Source organism: Balaenoptera borealis (assembly GCF_965194805.1).
Source record: "Balaenoptera borealis genome assembly, chromosome: 17".
NCBI lineage: Eukaryota > Metazoa > Chordata > Mammalia > Artiodactyla > Balaenopteridae > Balaenoptera > Balaenoptera borealis.
Window position 1 is genome coordinate 37,369,302 of NC_138876.1, and position 14,221 is coordinate 37,383,522.

The following is a 14,221-nucleotide window of genomic DNA, read 5'->3' on the forward strand; positions in this document are numbered from 1 at the left end:
TAGTTAACATTCATCACCACATATAGTTACAAAGTTTTTTTTCTTGTGATAAGAAATATTAAGATCCATTTTCTTAGCAACTTTCAAATCTACAATTCACTGTTATTAACTATAGTCACTACACTGTATATTATACCTCCATGACTTACTTTATAACTAGAAGTTTGTACCTTTTGACTCCCTTCACCCATTTTGCCCATCTGTTGCCCCCCGTGACCCTCCTGCCTCTGGCAACCACCAGTCTATTCTCCGTATCTAAAAGGTTTTTTGTTTTTTGTGTGGTTTTTTTTTTTTTTTGATTTAACATGTAAGTGAGATCATATGGTATTTGTCTTTCTCTGTCTAACTCATTTCACTTAGCATAATGCCCTTAAGGTCTATCCATGTTGTCACAAATGGCAAGATTTCCTTCTTTTTTTCATGGCTGAATAACATTCCATCATATATCTATATCTATATCTATATCCATGTCTATGTCTATGTCTATACCTGTGTCCGTATGTATATCTTACATCTTCTTTATCCATTCATGCATTGATGGACGCTTAGGTTGCTTCTGTGTCTTGGCTATTATATCGATAAATAATGCTGCAATGAACATGGGGATACATAAATCTTTTTGAGTTAGTGTTTTCATTTTCTTCAGGTAAATGCCCAGAAGTGGAATGGCTGGATTATATGGTAGTTCTATTTTTAATTTTTTGAGGAACCTCCATATTGTTGTTCATAGTAGTTGCAACGATTTACTTTTCCCACTAGCAGTGCACAAGGGGTTCCCTTTTCTCTACATCCTTGCCAATACTTGTTATTCATTATCTTTTTGTTAATAGGCATTCTAATAGATGTGAAGTCCTATCTCATTGTGGGGTTTTTTTGTTGTTGTTGTTTTTGTTTTTTAGTAAAGCCATTGTCTTTATTTTTTTAAAATTTATTTTTAACATCTTTATTGGAGTATAATTGCTTTACAATGGTGTGTTATTTTCTGCTTTATAACAAAGTGAATCAGATTTGATTTGCATTTCTCTGATGATTAGTGATACTGAGCACCTTTTCATCTACCCCTTGGCCATCTATCTATATGTGTTTCTTTGGGAAAATGTCTATTTGGATCTTCTGCCCATTTTTTAAGTGAGTTTGTTTTCTTATTTGTTCGATTTCTGGGATTTGACAAAATGATTCTAAAGTTCATTTGGAATACTAAACACACTAGAACAGCAAAGAAAAAGATGAAAAGCTTGAGTAATGAGGAAAAAATTATCCTATCTGAATTAAAACAGAATAAAAATACAAAAATGTATAGTGGTGAGAAGAAAGAAACATGGAATCCAGTAAACTTAGGTTTAAATTCCTGGCTCTGACACATTCTAGATATGTAATCTTGGACAATTAACTTAATATCTTCAAGTAAGGTGTGTATTATAGACCCTAACTGTCCTCCTCCCACACCTCACCCCTACATTCACATCCTTGCCATAGCCTCATCCTGGTCGAATATACTTCCCTGCCTCTTGGCTTTGGGCTTGGCCTTGTGACTCGGTTTGGTCAGTGGCATGTAGGCAGACGTAACAGTGTTTCAGTTCCAACTTTAGGCCTTAAGAAGCCTCCATCCTTCTGCCTGCCCTCCTGCACCTCTGCTGCCTCTAAGAGCTTCGCTTCGCCTGACCTGCTGCTCCTTCATTCTGGGCCCCAGAATGAGTGAACGTAGACAGAGCACAGCTGCTCCACAGATGCATGAAAATAAATAAATGCTGTTGAAAGTTATTGAAAATCAGACAAATGTATCAGTTATTTCTTTTTTAAAAAATTTAATTAATTAATTAATTTATTTTTGACTGTATTGGGTCTTCATTGCTGCACTCGGGCTTTCTCTAGTTGTGGCGAGAGGGGGCTTCTCCTCGTCGTGGTACGCGGGCTTCTCATTGCAGTGGCTTCTCTTGTTGTGGAGCACGGGCTCTAGGCGCGCAGGCTTCAGTAGCTGTGGCTCGCGGGCTCTTGAGTGCAGGCTCAGTAGCTGCTCCGCGGCATGTGGGATCCTCTCGGACCAGGGTTCGAACCCGTATCCCCTTCAATGGTAGGCGGATTCTTAACCACTGAGCCACCAGGGAAGCCCCTGTATCAATTATTTCTTAAGGAAGATCTCAGGAGGTGCCACAAACACTTCTGCTTATACCTTATTGGCCAGAATTTTTCCACATGGTCAATTCTAATTGCTAGGGAAGCTGGGAAATATGCCCAGCTAAATTTGGTATTTTATAACTATGAAAGAAGGGGAGAATTACTTGGTGGGACAACTAGCAGTCTCAGCTACAGATGTGTAATCCCTATTGATTTTTTATTAAAGTGTGGTAAAATACACATGACATAAAATTTACCATCTTAATGATTTTTAAAAAAATATCTTTTTTGGAGTATAACTGTTTTACAATGTTGCGTTAGTTTCTGCTCTACAACAAAGTGAAGCAGCTATATGTATACATATATCCCCATATCCTCTCCCTCTTGAGCCTCCCTCCCACCCTCCCTATCCCACCCCTCTAGGTGGTCACAAAGCACTGAGCTGATCTCCCTGTGCTATGCGGCTGCTTCCCACTAGCCATCCATTTTACATTTGTTAGTGTATATATGTCAATGCTACTCTCTCACTTCGTCCCAGCTTCCCCTTCCCCCGTGTCCTCAAGTCCTTCCTCTATGTCTGCGTCTTTATTCCTGCCCTGCCATTAGGTTCATCAGTACCGTTTTTTTAGATTCCATATACGTGCGTTAGCATACGGTATTTGTTTTTCTCTTTCTGACTTACTTCACTCTGTATGACAGACTCTAGGTCCGTCCACCTCATTACAAATAACTCAGTTTTTAAGTGTACAGTTCCATGGTATTAAATACATTCATAATGTTTTGCAACCAACAATCTCTATTGATTTTTGAATGTGTCTTCAAACATATAATTACTTATTTTTTAATAAATGAAATCATTCTATTTGATTATTCATCTATTAACTCTTGCTCCACTCAACTCTCTAAGAGATCTTTTCATGTCAAAATTGTAGAGGGAATTAATTCTTCTTAACAGCTTTATGTTAACCTTAACACAATTTATTTCCCCTTAGGTTACTTCCAGTTTTCTTCCTAATTCAAACAATGTTAAAACAAAACCCTTGTGCATCCATATTTGAATATATGTGTAACTATTTTCATTGGAAAGATTCTTAGAAGTAGGATTGCTGATTTAAAGCATGTATGCATTTTTATTTCAAAAAGTCTTTAATAATTTATATTTCCAAATGAATATATCCAATATTTTGTATTTCCAATATCTTTTGCAAAGCAATTTTTTAAAAATTTATTTATTTATTTATTAATTTATGGTTGCGTTGGGTCTTCGTTTCTGTGTGAGGGCTCTCTCCAGTTCCGGCAAGTGGGGGCCACTCTCCATCGCGGTGCACAGGCCTCTCATTATCGCGGCCTCTCTTGTTGCGGAGCACAGGCTCCAGACGCGCAGGCTCAGTAATTGTGGCTCACGGGCCTAGTTGCTCCGCGGCATGTGGGATCTTCCCAGACCAGGGCCCGAACCCGTGTCCCCTGCATTGGCAGGCAGACTCTCAACCACTGTGCCACCAGGGAAGCCCCAAAGCAATTTTTGATAGTAATATGTTGAAAGCTTTAAACTGCTCATGCTTCTTGTCCCATTAATTTTGCTTATGGACTTTATCCCAGAAAAAAATTCTAAAACACAAATTCTATGCAAATATATGCATTGTAACTTTGTATATAATATTGAAAAGCTGGATACAACCTAAATTTTTAAAATGGAGCAAGTAAATTATCATAAAGCTCAGTGCAGCAGTTACGATGATGATTATAAAGACTTTGATAACATGGAAAATGCTTATGTTGCAATATTAACATAACCTTGAAAATCACGAGATTTAATTAAAGGTTAATCAAAATGTTCAAGACAATTGTACTTTGGATGTGTACCTGTTGACACTACTTTCTTTTACTGAGCATACCATTTCCTATATTTCCCAGATTTTCTTGATTGAAAGGCTATACTTTTCTAATTAAAAATTTTAATCACAGCACTTAGGAAAGTGTTCTGCACTTGTCAGGTATTCAATCGGTTCTATGCTGACTATTCTTGAGGCATTTTATAAAAAGGAGCCAGTTAAAAATACAATATAACAAACATCTTGGGTTCATTCTGACATAATCCATACATACAGTTCTCATTTTAAGCAAAATTGTGAAGGAAGGAAAATTCATTTTTGTTTTTCATCGTTCATGCCACCTTCCCTTCAGTTCTCAGGTTTAATGTTCTGTGTTCTATTCCCAAAGGAACTTGCTTTAAGATTGCTGCTACTGTGTAAACTGGTAATAACATCCAGAGTTACTTGCATTTTTAAAAGATCTCACACTTAAAAATAAGAAAATTAATGTAAAGCTCTTAGCACAGAGTGAATGTTCAGTAAGTGTTGATGATGATGGTGGTGATGATAAGGATGATGGTAATGACCATGGAGAAGAAGTCTACAAGAGTAAAATGGGGTTTTGTGGGAAAAAGTGATTATTCGCCATTATGACACTTTAAAAATATTTGGAGTATGCCTGGAATTTCCTTTTCCTTAAAAAAAAAAAAGCTTATAATGGATCCATAGTCTGTGATAACATTAGAGATAATGATGATTACAATACCAGTCTCAAATTTGTTTGTATTTTCAACTATATGAGTTCATGGATTTGTGAATTACTATTATAATTCCTGTTATAAAACCTTAGCACTTTCTTTTAGTAATATTGCCTCTTGAAGCTTGAAGGGGCACCCTCTCCTGCTAATATTCATATATTTGTGGAGTAAGTTTAATTAACCTTATCCATATTTGATGCTTGCCATGACTTTATAAGTTAAAACATATGAGGCTATTTATTTCCTCCTAGGCACCATGCCTAGAATTTGGTGCCCTCAGGTAAGTGGTTGAGCTTGGACATGGCCGCATGCCAAAAGCTAGTCTTCCTCTAGCTGTGGACAACTAAGGCTGACAGCCTAAACTTTTCTACAACTATATTTTTTCTATAAAAATAACCGTTCCCTAAGCCTAGAATAAATATTAACTAGCTACCTGTTACCAGCACTTAATTTTTAAGGAAAGATGAAATTTAACACAAGCTTAAAAATATGCCTAGCCTTGAGGCCATTTAGTGTCTTCCTGAATACACTTCAGTGGCATGGCAGTCGAATCTAATTCTGCTTCTATTTAGTGCTTTACTAAATCTCTTCCTGAGTCCAAAGACATTTGGAATTTATATACATTTCCAATTCTGTTTCTAGCTCTTTGTTTACATATTGCCTCGTTTTAGAGCAAATCTTTGGGTGCCACCTTCCCAACCCAAAGAAGCTTATCAAGATATTTTCCTAAACAAAGGTAGCGATTGTTTTCATTCTACCTCACTAAGTTTTGTATTCAGCTTTGCAGCACACTTTACAGCTTGTCTATTGTGGGCTTCCTGAAGTCTTGAGCAGCTATATATTTTTTAATCTCACACTTTTAAGGTGATAAATGCAAGTTGCTCTGAGTAGCAATCATATACTCTCCCTACTGCTGTCTTCCTTTTCCCCTGCCCCCTCCCTTTCCCTTTCCAATGGCTTAAAAACATTGGTCTTGCTTCATTTGCATTTTCCTGATTATTGGTGAGGTTGAGCATCCTTTCATGTTTACTTATCATTTGAATTTCTTCTTTGATTTTATCACTTTAGATGCTTCCCCCATTTGTCTACTTAGACTGTCATTTCCTAATTAGTTTCTTTCTCTCTCTTTGTATTCTAGATATGAGTCCTTCATCTAATATATATGTTGCAGATACTTTTATTTCATTGTTGGGTATCTATTAACTTTGGTTATTGTCTTTCTTATGAAAGTTTTCAGTTGTTTTTTTTTTTTTAATTAATAGCTACTTTATTTATTTATTTATTTATTTATTTATTTAGCTGTGTTGGGTCTTTGTTTCGTGCGAGGACTTTCTCTAGCTGTGGCAAGTGGGGGCCACTCTTCATCGTGGTGCGGGGGCCACTCTTCATCGCGGTGCGCAGGCCTCTCACTATCGCGGCCCCTCCCGTTGCGGGGCACAGGCTCCAGACGCGCAGGCTCAGCAGTTGTGGCTCACGGGCCCAGTTGCTCTGTGGCATGTGAGATCTTCCCAGACCAGGGCACGAACCCGTGTCCCCTGCATTGGCAGGCAGATTCTCAACCACTGCGCCACCAGGGAAGCCCAAGTTTTCAGTTCTTATGTAGTCAGATCTGTTCAGCTTTTCCTTTCTGCTTTCTGAGTTTTGCATTTTGCTTGTCAGATCGTTTTCTATCTATGATTATTAAAATATTCTTTTCTAAAACATATCTTGGAGGTCTTTAATGTGTTTAAAACATTTAAAAATAAGCTTCTAATTTTAGAATAGTTTTAGATTTACAAAAAAGTTCTGAAGGTAGTACAGGGAGTTTCCATATAGCCCAAACCCAATCTCCCCTATTATTAACATGTTATGTTATTAGCATGGTACATTTGTCACAATTAATGAGCCAATATTGATATTATTATTAACTGATGCCTACACTTTATTCATATTTCTTCAAGTTTTTACCTAATGTTCTTTTTCTGTTCCAGGACTCCCAGTATATTTGGGATACCTCATTACATTTAGCCATTTTGTCTCCTTAGCCTAGTCTGGTCTGTGACAGTTTTTCAGACTTTTTCTTGTTTTTGATGATGATCTTGACAGTTTTGAGGAGTAATGGTCAGGTATTTTGTAGAATGGACCTCAGTTGGGATTTGTCTGATGGTTTTCTCATAATGAGACTAGTGTTTTGTATTTTGGAGAGGAAGATCACAGAGGTAAAATGCCCTCATCACATCATATCAATGGTACCTACAACCAATATGACTGATTACTGTTGTTAATCTTGATCACCTGGCTGAGGTTGTGTTTCCCTACTGAAAAGTTACTCTTTCTCTCCTTTTCATACTGTACTCTTTGGAAGGAAACCACTATATGCAGCTCGTACTTATAGTGTGAGGAGTTCTGCTCTACTTCCTTGAGCGTAGAGTGTAGAGCGTAGAGCATCCTGTTTGTCTGTTTTTAACCAGACAAACATATTCTTAGTTGGATCTTTAACGCATTTGGAATTTATTCTGATATATTGTCATAGTGGACATGGAGGCTTTCTTTCTTTCCTCTTTTGTGTAATAGGCATTTCTTTCATTTGGGGTGGTCATAGTGGAAATTGACACCACCCATAGCTCTAAAAGAGGATCCTGCTATTTTAAACCAAAGAGAGAATTCGCATCCATCTCCCAACACTGATTTATTCTGATAAGCCAATCATTTGTTAAGGCGTAAGCCAAATCATTGCATGTTGGGAAATAGGTCAGGCTGACAGCTTGAGCCAATGAGACAAGAAGGGAGGTTGTGGAAATTCTTTGGAAGAGGAGGTTTCTCCTTCTTTTTAGGGAGCTACCAAAAAATAGTGCTTTTCTCCTTTTGGGCAGTCTGGTATACAGATATGAACACTGAACCTTTGGCAGCAGTTTAGCCTTAGAATGAAACTGACATTGCAGAAGTCAAAACCCAGAGATGGAAAAAGAAGACAAAAAACAAATAAATAAACAAAACCTCCCAGTGTCTTTCATGTCAGTATTGAGCCACTAAATCAAAGCAACCCTACAGTCGGCTCTATCTCTGGGTCTTCCAGTTAAATGAACCCTTTGTTGTATAAGGCAGTTTGGTCTGGGTCTTCAGTTGCTTGCAATATAAAGAAGCCTGATACAGGGGTATATCAACAGAGATCTAACATTATTTATTTATTTTTCCAAATAGATAGTCAGTTGTGCCCATACAATTTATTAAGTGGTTCATTCTTTTCTCTGTGATATGAAATGTTACTTTATCATAAACATTTCCACATAAAAATCGTTCTGTTCTAGGCTCAGTATTCATCACATATATTAATTTAGCTGTTTCTGAATTAATACCATGTTGTTTTAATTACTACAATTTTATCCTATGTTTTGCCATCTAGTGGGGCAAGTCTTTCTTCATTGTTCTCTTTTTTTAACCAAAATTTATTTTTCTGTATTTTCTCTTCTCTTTAAACTTGAGCCTTAGCTTGTTCAATTCTAAAAAATCTTCTCAGGATTAAAAAAAAAAATGGGATTACTCTAAATTTACAAATTAAATCTGGAGGTGATTGTGGTCCTGGCCAACACTTTGACTATAGCCTTTTGAGAGACTCTGGGCTAGAGGGTCTTTCTAAGCTGCACCTGGATTCCTGACTTACAGAAACTATGAAATAATAATGGGGTAATTTGTTGTGCAGCAATAGCTAACTAATACAGTCAGAAATTAGTAAGTTATGTTTATCTATGTTTTCAATGTTCTTATTCTTGAATTACATTTTAAAAGATAATTTCAGTTTACCAAGCATAAATCTGTGGTGTTCAGAAGATTCTCTCTTACTCTCCCCCACTTCATTTGTGGCAAATATGAAAAGATAATCCACCTTTGTCAGTGGTGATTTATTAGCAAGGTACCCTTAAGACGATTTTTTCTAATACCTTTGATTAGTTGTTTCAAAAGAGATTATAAAAACCATGGTTATCTTAACCTCTTTCTCAGTGAACACTGAAATTGAAACCATAGCTTAAATGCTTGAGGGAAATTAGCCATGTAAAAGTATTCCATGGGTAATTTTTGTAAAATAATTACTTCATTAAGCAAAAAATTACCTCTTGTAAGAGAATCACTCCCTTTGGAAAGAAATTCAAAAGACAGAGCCAGGTAAAACTTTTAATGGGAAAACCCTGTAGTTTCAGGGTAGGGGCCAAACCTCGTTGTCTATGCCTGGCAACTTAATAAGTAAATGTTGATTGAAAGAATGTTTGATAGGGACAAAAATATTGCAGTCTGAATATTCACAATCTTTCTCCTTCCTGCTTCCCTGGCCCCCTTATGGGAAGGATCCTTCATTTCTTGTCTCCCAGGACTATGTTGTGTTGACCGAGATAAGAAGAGCTAGAAGAGCTATGGAATTGAAGAGAAGGAAGTCCAACTAGTCTCTGCAGGAAAGGGCTTGAAGTACCAGCAAAATGAGGGAGAGGAAGGGTGAGTGAGTATAAGAGAGAACAAGGGAGGAGCGATTTGGATAGCTCTCATGAAAATTTAAGGGAGAAAGATGGGTAAAGAAGATTTTTAGGAAGCTGTGCTTTGTTAATGTGCCATATGAGTCCTTCCTCAGCATGTCCGTGAGACTGTTCCTGAAAATCTATATCTTTCCAAGCTTTGTGTAGTTGGATTTAAGTTCAGTTTGAATCTATCACGACTGCCTTAAGGGTGGCTCAATTTTATTCCAACTTCTCTGTAAGTCTTATTGTCCAGTTTTCCAACAGCATTAACTGCTGTCACTACTGCATATCTGTGTAGGAGTAGTCTTCTAGCTTTCCTGGCCTAGAAGTAAGTAAACAATTTTCTTTCTGCTTAATCTAATCAGGACAAATTAGAAATTATTCAGAGACCATAAGAAGGAATAAAAAGAAATTTAAAGAAACAAAAATATAAAAACAGAAATTATGAAAGCATAGCATTGATTAGTTTATTGACAATAAGTTCCTTATATTAATTTAACTAAAGGTCAACCATGGAAAGACTTTAAGTCGTGGAGTTTACCAGGTTCTTAGTATTGATTTCTTTCTTTTCCTTCACTCTGTCCCCAGGTTTAGTGTCTTAATCAATCATTGTTGTGTTTTGAGAGATCTTTAGCTTGTTCTGGAACTTATATCTGTATATAACAGAAACTGATTTTCTCCTTCTAAGTGACGTATAAGGAGGCGGGGTTTTGTAAAATGGAAGGCATTTTCGTTTTGCTGAGCTCCAGCCCATATCAATTTGAACTACACAGTTTTCTGAATGACAGAAATTACTGATAGTTTATTACGTACAGACTTGAGCCATTATTTTACTCATATAAATATATATTCTATATTCTATATTTTCTATTCTCTATATTCTATATTTTCAACCAAACCATATTCTTAGAGCACAAGGACCATATCTTCAAAATATATCTTTTCCCCCATAAGTCCTAGTTATTGTGTAGATAATTATACATCGAACTGACAATGAAATCAGTCTTATTAATCCTTTTTCTGAGTTTACAGTGAGGCCTGAGATTCTTTGCTATTATTCTCTGTATTAGTCAAGGTCCAATCTGATACAGAAACCACAAGAGACAGAGAGCACACGGTTATTTGAATAGAGAAAGTTTAATGGAAAGAATTATTAACTATAACAGGGGATTGGAGTAACAAGGGATTGGCTAAGAAGCAAAGAGAACTCTAAAGAATATAGGAATAGCAGTAATCAGTAGCAGTACTTTTCTGGGGCTGAGATGGAGCACCCAAAGAAGAGGCCACCCCCCCACCCCAGGTTGAGATGCAAACCTTGTTGGAGAGAGCACAGCTGTGTCTCACTGAATGAAGGAGTTGCTGTGGTTCCATGTTAGTGGAACTTGCCAAAAATCTGCCCTCTGGAACTTTCTGAAAATCTTAGGTTGCTGGGGAAAGCTATTCACGGTGAGGTGTCTCACTGGAGGCACTCTGCAGCCAAAGTGGCCAAAGGAGGGCGAAGTTATGGTGGGGAGGGAAACACTTGGCCACTGCGTGCTGTTGCCTGCATGCACTTCCGGAACCCAGGGAAGCAGCCCCTGGGACAGGGTCAATGGAACACACAACAACCAGGAAGGAAAATTCTTTTCTTTTGTAATGTCTCTCCACAGTCCTTTAGTAACAAAGCTTGATTTGTCTTACCACCTGATACAGAAGAATATTTAATGGGCCTAGCTCCATTTTAATAGAGCAGGCAATGAAGGATGAATTTGGAACTGAGAGGAAATAAAATGACAAAAGGTACACTTACTTTCACTTAACATGGAGTTTATAAATTATCTATGTCTCTTAAAATTCTTGATGTTTTCTTTGTGTGGAAATCTATTCACTGATTCAGCAAACATTTATTCAGTGACTGTCACGTTCTAGGTACTTATTTTTAGCAGACATTGCAGGCTGTTGCCTAATAAGAATTCCTCCATTCTTTGTTAGTATAGAATCTCAGTGTTTGTTCTTCTCTCATGCTTCTCCTTGCGATAAGCTTCTGGGAAGGCTGGTCCCAGCCTCAGCTCCAAGCCCACCCCCATGGGGTGAATTGCAATTAGTCTATAGAGGTTTTCATGACACCGTTTTCTTTCTCACAGATAAGTCTGTGACATACTTCTGGCCAACAGGATATGAAGGAGAGTCTGTAGAAGGGCTTTTAGAATAGGCTTTTCCACCATCTTAAAAAGTGGTATTCAGAAAGAAATAACCTTCTGTTGATGGACATTGTCCTGTCTCCATGTGGTGCCTGAACTGTGACAGCCATCATTTGAGGGGAGGGAAATAGCCCAAGGAGACCCTGCAGTGCACAGTAGGGCAGGAAATAGAAGGAAATCAAAGAATTAATCAAACCTAGAAAGACCATCTCTAGGCTTCTTGTTTTAAAAGTCATTTTGAGTTGTTTCTTATAGTTAACTGACATGCTAGACTTTTGATATGACGAATATGAATAAAATACTGTTCTTATTGGGGAATAAGTGAAACAAATAAATGAAATAAAAATTTAAGGGCTTCCCTGGTGGCGCAGTGGTTAAGAATCCGCCTGCCAATGCAGGGGACACGGGTTCGACCCCTGGTCTGGGAAGATCTCACATGCCACGGAGCAACTAAGCCCGTGCACCACAACTACTGAGCCTGCGCTCTAGAGCCCACAAGCCACAACTCCTGAGCCCATGTGACACAACTACTGAAGCCCATGTGCCCTAGAGCCCGTGCTCTGCAACAAGAGAAGCCACCGCAATGAGAAGCCCGCACACAACAACGAAGAGTAGCCCCCGCTCGCCGCAACTAGAGAAAGCCCGTGCACAGCAACAGAGACCCAATGCAGCCAAAAATAAATAAATTGATTAAAAAAAAAATTTAAGATTGCTATGATAAAAGAGGATAGTGGTTGAATTCAAATGCAACATGCTAGTTGCAGGCTAACTATAAAACTAAGTTAGAAAAGAGAAAACAGATCAAGAGAAAGTGTTTGTAAAGCTGCCTCTTGAAAGGAAACACTTCCCTGCAAAGAAAAAGTTACATAATGTAATATATTTGAGAGAGCTTTCTCTTTGTCCCAAACTCTTCCAGGTAAGAAAGTTTAACAGTTGTTAATTAGCATTATTTTTCAAATAAATAGAAAATTGAGAAAAAAGAGTAATACAAACTTGTAGTTTCAATAAACAGCAGCAACTAGTATAGCAAGGAAAAAATTTTGTTTTAAATTTTAATATTTTTCTACCTATAAAACATGGCGGTGCATATATTCAGTGACAAGGAATGCACTTTTGTTATTCAGAGGAACTGGGTCCCAGACTGAAGCTTTCTCTCCTACTTCTCTTAGAGCACTCAGTTGGGAATTGTGGTGAGCTCTTCACTAGTATAATTAAAGTGCATACTTGATTTTGATTCTAACTGGAACGGTTGGAAGCAGAAACAGATTATGCTGCTTTCACAGTCAAGTGAAGCTGAGTGACCCTTATCTAAATCTTAGATTTTCCTACAGCTTTCATCTGTTCATGAATGCTGCTGCCTCTCATTTGCAGGTTGAATGATGATTTCTATTCTTTCCGTCTTGGAATCTTCAGGCTGGCTTTCCACAAATTAAAACAGAGACTTGAGACAATTTTTTTTTTTCCTGAGTAATTCAGGAGAAAAACAATTCCTTTTATTCAGTAACACAGAACACGCCAGGCGCACTGGCCTCAGGCCTTAGAACTTACTGTTCCTTTGGCCTGACAGTTCTCTTCCTATAGCAATCTGCATGGCTCTCCCTGTACTTCCTCCTAAGTCACCCTCTCATTAAGGCCTTCCCTGGCCACCCTTTCTAAATTTCATCCCTTGTCTCCACTTTATATTCCCTTTCCCCATTTTATTTTTCTTCCTGACCAGTTTTCAGTACCTAACATTATTGATTAGTTACTTATTTGTCTTATTATGTTTCCCTAACCAGAATGTAAACCCTATGAGGGCAGGAATTTTGTCTATTTTCTTTACTGATGAGTCCCCAGCACCGAGAACAGTGCCTGCATACATAAGTGCTCAGTAAATATATATTGACTGACTTACAGTGGGATAAGGCATGGCTTTGGAGTTACAAAGGCATGAGTTAGAATGCAGATTTTCTGTTTGGCCTAGGGTAATTCCCTCTACCCATCTGAACCTCAGTTTCTTCACCTAAAGCAGGAATAACTACCTAAGAAGGCAGTTTTAAGGGTTTAATGAGATAATGTAGGCCAAGTGTCTGATCCCATTGGGGTCATACAACAATTGTTAGCCCTCTCCCTTTCAAACTGAGGGGAGACCGCAGAGATTTATTTTCTGATATTATTCCTCCTCCTTCCACAAGACTTCTTTATGGGTGTCTCAGGTAGGGTTCCAGTAGGAAACCCTTTTGAAGGTACACTCAAATTAGGGTCATATGAGGAGGGTTGAGGTCTAGGGGAATGTAGAGAATAGAGGAGGAATCTGGGAATTGCAGAGCTGTTACCACCCGTAGGCCCAAAGGTACTAGCAGTGTTGGGGATGAGGACAGAGTGAGGGATAGAATGAAATAATTTCAAAGGTTCTTCCTAGCTTTGACATCTTAATGATCATCTTGTTACTTCTGAACTGTTATTCTGTGGATCTTTAATAAATGCAAATAAGTATAAATTCTGTAATAATCTCTCTTGTTCACAGAATTTGACTTTAGGTTTCAACAATGAATGGTCTTAACAAATTTAAAATAACTAAGTTTGGGGGAGAAGATAATGGTTTGAAAATAAATCATGTAAGTTTATTACATAGCAAAACTTAAAATAATGCAAAAAAACTGTTAATAGACAAGTGTAATTTGGATTAATGTTTACAATATTCTCTTCATATTCTTTGCTCGAATCTTCAAAAAACTCTATGATACTACATCTTGACAATTTCTGACAAAAACAAGCAAAGTCATTACATAGCAGCTCTGTATGGTCATAAGAGAGATATTTATAGATGAAATTTAAGGTTAAACGGTACACACACAATATGGATACAAGGAGGGGTCTAATTACCATGGGGT

At 37.6% G+C, this 14,221-nt stretch overlaps 1 protein-coding gene across 1 annotated transcript in view; it reads right to left on the reverse strand.

Moving 5' to 3' along the window:
• Positions 1 to 14,221, reverse strand: part of LOC309615137 (uncharacterized protein) — a 343,686-nt gene that overhangs the window by 95,662 nt on the left and 233,803 nt on the right. The window lies entirely within an intron of this gene.